This window comes from Felis catus, chromosome D4 (assembly GCF_018350175.1).
Source record: "Felis catus isolate Fca126 chromosome D4, F.catus_Fca126_mat1.0, whole genome shotgun sequence".
Classification (NCBI taxonomy): Eukaryota; Metazoa; Chordata; class Mammalia; order Carnivora; family Felidae; genus Felis; species Felis catus.
In genome coordinates, this window is record NC_058380.1 from 12975228 (window position 1) to 12983658 (window position 8431).

The following is an 8431-nucleotide window of genomic DNA, read 5'->3' on the forward strand; positions in this document are numbered from 1 at the left end:
GGGCACCTTCAGATAGCCCTAGAGTTAACACTGGGATTATTCTAGATACGAAGGAAAACCTGCATCTTTCCTTGGACATTGTAATCAAGGAACTTGAATGAATCAACCATCATAGTTTTTTTAAAAATACAAACTTTCCCCTCCTTTACTTCTGGTCTTCTTCTCTTTAATTAATTATCTTTAATTTAATTTTGTTTGGACTGGACATAACCCCTGAATTCTTCCAACTCAGTCATTTCAGAGTTATAAAAGAAAGTAATGAAAGAAAATCGAGATTTCGCACACATGACTTTCTCTCAGATATTTATAAGTGTATCGCTGCTTTGCTTTAGAATAGCTTTTTTAACCCAGAAATTCTAGAATTATAGAATGCTTTCCCCTTTATCTCTTTTCCCACTCATTCCTTCTCCAGATCCCTATGTTTCTTTCAGGGAGCTAGGTATGGAGGAATACAGAAATGAAAAGACAGTCTAGCCTCACTGAGGCTTATATGTTAAAAACAAACACATATATATCACAAAATAATATATATTACAGGTAATAATTCCAACATCAGGATGTGTGTGTGTGTGTGTGTAATTTAACAACAAGGTCTCCTTGCCGTATTGGGATGTGTATTATAATAGTTTTATGATTAAAATCAGCTTACACGGTTTTGCCAGCATGTGGTTGTCCCAATTAAATTCTGGGAAAGTAAATTATCCCAAATTAATATGAATCATTCCTAATTACAATGAATAATTTACCAGTAAAATATATATTATGCCGCATAAATATGAGAAGTCTGTTTTCCCCCAATTTAGTCTTTGTAAATACACATTTCAAATCCACACAAACCAATGGGGAGGAGCACGGGAATTCAAAGACTGTAACTGTGCTTCTAGTTTATAAGTATGTGTTTTCCTCTCTATATTCTGTCTAAGGCTTGGATTTATTATTCAAGTTCTTGAGAACAGTGGTTTATGGGCCTGTAGCTCAAAGTCTTTATTTTCTGTGCATCCTGAAATAATTATCATTATCACCTCTAGAAGAGATAGTGCCTACAGAGAACTGATTATTTGAGCACGTGTTTAGGCCAGTTTGGGGCAGAGAACCCACCACCCAGGGCCTGAGATGAGCTGTGTGACCCCAGGCAACCTCTTAGAGCTCTTTCCTCATCTGTGAATTCACGGGATTAGATGCATACATCTCCATAGTCCCTTACAAACTCCAAATTCTGTAGGTAACCACCCCCCCCCCCAAATAATGAGAAAAGCTGGGCAAGACTTGGGTTCTTTAAACAGCGTTTCTGCTGTGCATCTACAAACAGGTCTTTATGGCAATCAATATTTAAATTAAATCAATATTTAATGGGATAGCAGGCACAAATATAAATTTGTCCGAATCCCTTATATTCTTTATTCCTTAATTGCATAGTCTCGCCTTTTCTTTCTGCAAGCTGGTTTGTGCAAATTTTCCACCCTAGCCCCAACTGAGGTATTTCCAGGGGGAACACAGCCCATTCCGTCACCTCCCCAGGAGATTTTTAATCCAAACTGAGCCCTGGGCAGAGTTTCCCCCGCTCACCGGGTGGAGCTAATCACCTGGGGCTTAATCTAAAATTCATTCTGCCTAGTCTCATCTCTGTCCAAGGCCCAGGGAGGTTTAGGTTAAAGAACTGTACTCGGTATGTAGTGGGTTCCGCCAACTCTGGCTTTTCTCACTCTTTCCTGCTGGGAGGCGTGGACGGTGCTGGGCAGAGCTGCCTGCCTCCAGGCGGGGAGGAAGGAGAACAGATGGCCCGCTGGGGGTAGGGGGATCACGTGTCGGACCTCACTCTGGGCTGGATCCAGACATCTTTCAGGACCCAGGCCCTTAGGCTTTTCAGCGACTCCACCTAGGCACACGGCACGTATCTGGGGCAAAGCCGTGTTCATTTTAGTGAAAGCTGGGGAATCAGGGGAAGGTGGCTGAAGGTTTGGGGAGGGGGAGGCGGGGCTGAAGGGATCTGGCTTCGAGCAAAGGCAGTGTTCTGAAATTGAAATACAATTAGGTGAAGACCTGTCTGCCCAGACGCCTGAGGCCCTAACGTGGGTTAACTCCCAGGGGCTGGAGAGGAAGGCGGGGGTGGGGGGTGGAGGGGGCTCAGGCCCGCGCGAAAACTTGCACGACGTCCTACTTTGCTCTCGCTCCACTTAGCAGCCTTCCGCAAAACTCCAGGCCTCTCCTTTGCCGAGCAGAAAGGCCACACGTTCATACATATGCAGGAGGATAAGTTTAGCTTGCAGCCCCCCGCGCGCCGAGAGGCCCTGCGCGGCGCACCGTGCATCACCCGCGCTCGGGGGCGGGCTCTCGGCTCCGGCCGCAGACTGGCGGGCGGCTCAGCCACTTGCGGGCTGCGCGCCCCGGCCTGGCATCGCCCTTTTAAAAAGTCTTCCGCAGGCGGCCGCCGCAGCGGCAGCCGGAGGAGCCGAGTTCATCTGAGGACAGCCCCAGTTCTCAGAAATCCCTTCCCTGCTGGAACATCAAGCTCCCTTTACTGCAGTTGAACAAACTGCCCTAGATTGGGGGATGAGGAACCCGCCCCAAACTCGTGCAAGGAGCTCCGGGCGCCCGCGCCCACGTGAGCTAACCTTGAAATTAGCCCCCGCACCCAGGCGGGAGGTGGCGGAGGCTGGAGGGGGCGGGGGCCGGCTGTCGGCCCCTCGAGGCCCAAGCCCTTGGGTTTGCGCCCTCCGCTGGCGCGCACCGCCCCCACCACCCTGTTTCATAACTTAAGGGGTTGCATTTTTTCTTTTTAACTCTTCGGGGTTGGGTAGGTGCGTATGTGTGTGTGTGTTGGCGGGGGTGGGGCGGGTAGAGGCACCTTCCCCATCCCCCATGCCCGCGAAGAAGAGGAAAACCTGCCCTGCGGGCTCCCCTGGGAGCACTGCAGAGTAGGGTGTCGGGATGACATAAGCTTCTAAACATAGCCCGCACCGCACCCCAACTCTGCGCGCCGCGAGCAGGGCTGGGGCGGGAGCGAGGGGAGAGCAGGGAGGCGGGTGCTGCTGTCCGCGGGCGGGGCGGGCCGGCCCGCCCGGCTGTGCGGGAGGAGATGACTTTGCAGGAATCGTGTTCGCAGAGTTTGCAGGCAGTCTCTCCCGCGACGGTCGGGCCACGGGGTTAGGAAGCATTCCTGCCATTCCGCGCTCTCTCCTGCCTCACAAAAGCCACACACACACACACACACACACACACACGTGGGCACGCACGCACGCACGCACACAACCCTGGGATCTAAGGTGTCTTTTTTATGTAAATCAACCCAAACCCCCAGCCTTAGCGCCCCGGGTGGATTTGCCAGGGGGCATCCGCGCACTCCAGCCTCCCAGGCTCGCGCCTGCCTCGGGGCTAAGCCCGCGAGGGGGTCGGAGCGGCCCTCCCGGTGAGTCAGATGGGCTGTGTTTCCTGTGGTTGTTGTGGAACAGTTTGTCCTTTTTACCAACCCCCCCCCCCCGCCCGGTCTCCACCCCCTTGGTAAATATAGCGCTCACGTTTCATCATCTCTTTGTCCAACGAGCGCCAGACACCCCGGCCCGCGGCCCCCGCCGCCTCCCTCCTCCTCCCGGCTCGCAGTTACCTCGTGTAACCCCGCGCGGGCAGGAGGCGGGCAGCAGCTCGCCCCGCGCCGGCTCTGCACCCCCTAGCTTCCCGCGGCCGTACACTCCTGTCCCCTCCCCTGCTGCCAATTCCAGCTCAAGTTGTGCCCCCAAGCCACCGTCCCACCCCCTCTGGCCCGGTGTCCCGGGGGCCGGGTCGGGATGTGTACAGGTGCTGGGGGAGGTAGCCCTTCTTCCCAGCCCCGGGCGTCACCCGGCGCTCTGGCCAGTAGTGGCTCTTCCACTTACCCAACCTCCCCTCTCCCAAGTCCCAAGGCCGCCCCCTGTTCCCCTCCTGAGCGCAGGTGACGAGCTGCTGAGACAGTTGTCTGATTCACAGAATGCTGAACCAGCGACGCGCACTTGGGGGTGGGCGCTCCGTGAACGTCCCCCTCCCACCCCCTCACCCCAGAGGGGAGTGGGCTGGAGGGGCGGGAAAAAGCGAGGTGGGTGGATAACAGCTTACCCTTCCCTCTCTCCCTTCCCCTCCCGGTTTCATTTCCACACATACAACCACCCACCGGGGACCGGAGGCGGCTGGTGTTCTCTGAACGCAGGGAACTGGCTCTCTCTCTGGTCGCCTGTTTACTTCCCTGCTCCTCTTCGCCCTCCCTCCCCCTCGCCCCCACCGCCCCACGCTGCCTCCCGCCCCGGAGCAGCTGGGAAACCTGCAGGAAAACACTGCAGTCATGAGACTTCCCTGGACCCGCCGAGCTGTGGCCTGGGTTTGCCCTGCCGGGCCCTGCCTTGCCTTGCCTTGACCTGGGTCCACTTGGGGCACTTGGTCCTGGAAAGAAAGGCTTTTGGGGCTCCCCATCCGGGAATGTGGAAGAGGTGACAGCCTCCATCCTTGCCGCCCTTTTCCTCTCCCCTCTTGGCACCAGATATCATCCTGTGGGGGCCCTGCCCGGCTGCCCTTTTGGCTAGGGCTCTGGGCCACCCCCATGAGTGGCCACCTGTCCAGAGATGGCTAGTGAGAGAACTGACAGTGTGTAAGAACTCGGCATCCAGGATGCTGCGGGGCTGTCTTATCTGCCATCACAGCCTGTCCTGGTCAGAACGGGGCGCCCAAAGTTCCCTGCTGACCAAGGTTTTCAGGCAGAGCCTCTAAAACCCGCTCCCAGGGACACACCCTCTCTTTATGGAGTCCAGGCCAACAAAACCTTCTCTTTCAAAGCTTGTTTCCCAGCAGCGAAGAATTCATCCTGTCTTCCTAAGTGAGCTGAGTGAACAAAGAGCTCCAGGAGGCCATGAGGGTGAGCTGTGGGTGCCGCCTGCCTGAAGTTCACCCCCGTTTAAAAGCCACCTCTTCACCACAGCTCTCTGCTTCACTGTCATGGTTACCGGCTCCCTGTCCTCCGCGGCACCAACGTTGTACAGAGGCAGAAACAAACATGGGCATTTTAAATGTTCTTTTAAATATCCAAAACACAGCTTTGGTATTTTGGTAGAAGGGAAGGGGGAATGCACGCCCTGGAGGTTTCGCGGTTTCCTTCCGACCCCATGACCCTGAATAAATCTCTCACCCTGACTGGCCTCTCAGCTGCTCAAGGAGGGAAAGAGGCTTACTGAGATACTAGAGAGTGGAATTCACAACAGAACAGGTGCACCCACGCTGGCGAATCTTACTCAAGGCAGACTAGCTCTCCCCTGTCCACACAGCCTCAACCCCCAGCTGCTGGGACTATCCCACCCATCAGACGACACCATCTGCTGCTTATTCTGTACCTGACTCAGGGCAGTCCCCCTCCACCCCACCCCTGTTAACATTTTTGGGGAATTTAGCAGCCTCGTGGAATAAGGACCTGAGACCCCAGTACATACACTGTAACCATTTGCCCCCTCCACCCTGCCTCGGACCCTGGACCTTTTTCACCTCTAAATAACAGCAACACCGCTGCTATTTTCATTTCACGCATCATGTTCCCTGACCAACACGTCTTTCCTTGCCACCTTATTTAGTCTGATAACCCCATTTAAGCCATTCTTTCACCTTAGTTTGACCTTCAACCTACTTTTTCACCGTTCTTCATTGCCCTTAGATTCTCACATCCCTCCTATCCAGCTTAGATCTCATGGTCTATCCTCTATCACTGTATCATCCACACCCCTCACTTTCTTCTTCCTGGGGCCACCCACCCGGCAAAACCCGGAGTCTGTCCGGCTTAAGACACTGGAGAAAGACAACTGTGCTGTCTGTTGTCACTAGCTCTCTGATCCTAAATCTCAGGTGGGCTCTCAACACTGCCCTTCTGCATTTCCCTAGTCGGCTTCCTCTCCCGCACTCTGAAATGACACCTTCTATCCTCAAACACCACCCCCCCACCTCTCCCCTTCCTCACCCAGAGCTGAAAACCTTGCTTCTTAATCACTGGGGAAATAAAAAATACAAGCAATTTCACAAGAACTGCCTCATCTTCCCACGGCCATGGCTTCCACCCTACCTGCCTCTGACTCTGCCTTCCTTCCTGTCACAAGAGGGTAGTGTCCCTGCCCTTCTACTTGGCACCATGACCCCTTCCCCTCTTGACTCTTTAAGTGGTCTCTCCTGAAATTATCTCCTCATCTTCTCCTCATTGGCTGTCCCCCTCTCCTAAATAATTCACGCTGATACAGAAACATGACATACTCCTTCCTTCCTTTATATGTAGAAGTATGTAAATATATGTATCTCCCAGTTCCCCCTCCAATATTACCCTTTTGCCATTTTTTTTCTTGGCAACAAACATCTCAAAGTTGCCTGTATGTCTACGCTTCGTATTCTCTCTTGATCTCATGCCAATCCAACTTTCACTGTCCTTGGGCCACCAAAATCGCTCTTGGTAAGGTCTCAAATGACCCCTATCCTACTGCATCTATTAGGTATTTCCCTTCATGCAGCTGGAAGCAAAGAAGTCTAAGGAGTGGGCCAGGAAAGTACGAGGAAAACAGAAAAATATGGCATCTGAGAAGCAAAGAGAAGAAGCTGTTTAAGGAGGGGAAAGGAGTTTAATTCTCTCTTCATCTCCTTTGCTGCTTTCAGTTCTTCTCCTGGCTCTCTAAACATTGGGGTGCCCCACGGCCCTGTTCTTTGGCTCTTGTCTCCACCCATGCTCATTCTCTTGATGATGGAATCCTTAACTTCTGTCTGCCAATAACTTCAATTTTTGTTTGCTTAAGTAGGCTTCACACCCTGCACGGGGCTCGAGCTCATGACCCTGAGATCAAGGCCTGAGCTGAGATCAAGAGTTGGAGGCTTAACTGACTGAGCCACCCAGGCCTCCAAGACTTCAAATTTTTATCTTCTGTCCAAGCCTCGCTCTTGAATCCCACACTTGACTCTCCAGCCGTCTACTCATCGTTTCCACTTGAGTTATCTAACAGGCATTTCAAACTTAACATATTAGGATTGGACTATTGATTATTTCTCCCCTCAAGGGCTCCATAACAAAGCCCTCCTATCTTAGAGAAGGGCATTCCTGTGCTTCTGCTTGCTCAGGCCAAAAACCGAGGAGTTATCCTTAATTATGCTCTTTATGTATACCCCACAGCTAATCCATCGGGAACTCCCATCAGCTGTATTTTCCAGACGTATCCAGAATCTGGCCCCTGTCCTCACTCCCTCCACCACCTTCCTCTCTTGTGTTGCTAACTGCAGTAGCCTTCTAGCTCCCACCTTGCCCTCCTTCTCAGCACAGCTGCTAGAGTGCTCTTCCTGCTGTACATATCAAGTCACATCACTGCTCTGCTCAAAACTCCCCAGAGACCCCCGTCTGCCTGGGAGTTAACTGTCCAAGTGCTTGCAATGGGGATGGGGACGAGGCCCATTCCATCTGCCTGAAAAGTGACTCTCTGATTTCCTCTCTTGTTTGCACCCCACCCCCGCTCTGCTGCGGCCACTCTGCCCACCTTGCTTATTAGGGAACTTACGAGCCACACTTCCACTTTATTTGTCACGGCTCTCTCTTCTACCTGGAACCTCTTCTCCAAGAGGGGTCTGCATGGTTCACTCCCTCACCTGCTCCAAGCCTTTGCTCAGCTCTCCCCCTCTAAAACTGGTCCGCACTGGGCACCGGGGTGGCTCACTCAGTTGAGCGAGCGACTCTTGATTTCGGCTCCAGCCATGAGCTCATGCTTCATGGGTTCGAGCCTCATGAGGGGTCTCTGTGCTGACAGTGGTGAGCCTGCTTGTGATCTTCTCTCTCTCTTTCTCTGATCCTCCCCGACTTGTGCGTACGCACACTCTCTCTCAAAATAAATAAATAAACATTAAAAAAAAAAGGTGACCTGCCCTGGCTCTTCTACTACTCCTGTGATTGCCTTTGTCTACATTTTCTTTTTTTCTGTGTCACTTATCATATGCTGATCTGCTACACATTTTGCTTATTTATTACATTTGCTGTTTCTTCCCTGTCTCCTGCTAAATACAAACGTTTTGCTGGCTGATGTATTCTGTTTTAAATTTTTATTCTTTTTTATTTTTTGGCTGGAGTGTTCTTAGTGTCTAGAACAGTGCCTGGCAGTTAATACGCTTTCAGTAAAATTTGCTGAGCGTTGGCTAAACAGAGGATAAGCAGCCAAAAAAAAATTTGTTTTGAACTCTGGCTAACTATATGTCAGGCACCCCAAAATGCACTGTGTGGTCTTGGCACTCCTGGTTTATAGGTGAGGAAGTTAAGGTTCAGAGAGGGTAAGTGGAAAAGCCAAACTCCCACCGTGGCAAAGCTAGGATTTGAGCTCAGGACTCCTGAGTCCAGAGCTCGTGTTCCTCCTCTCTCCATTACTGTGTCCCTGTAAATAAGCTGTCAGGCCAAGAGTGACTTCCTTCTGCT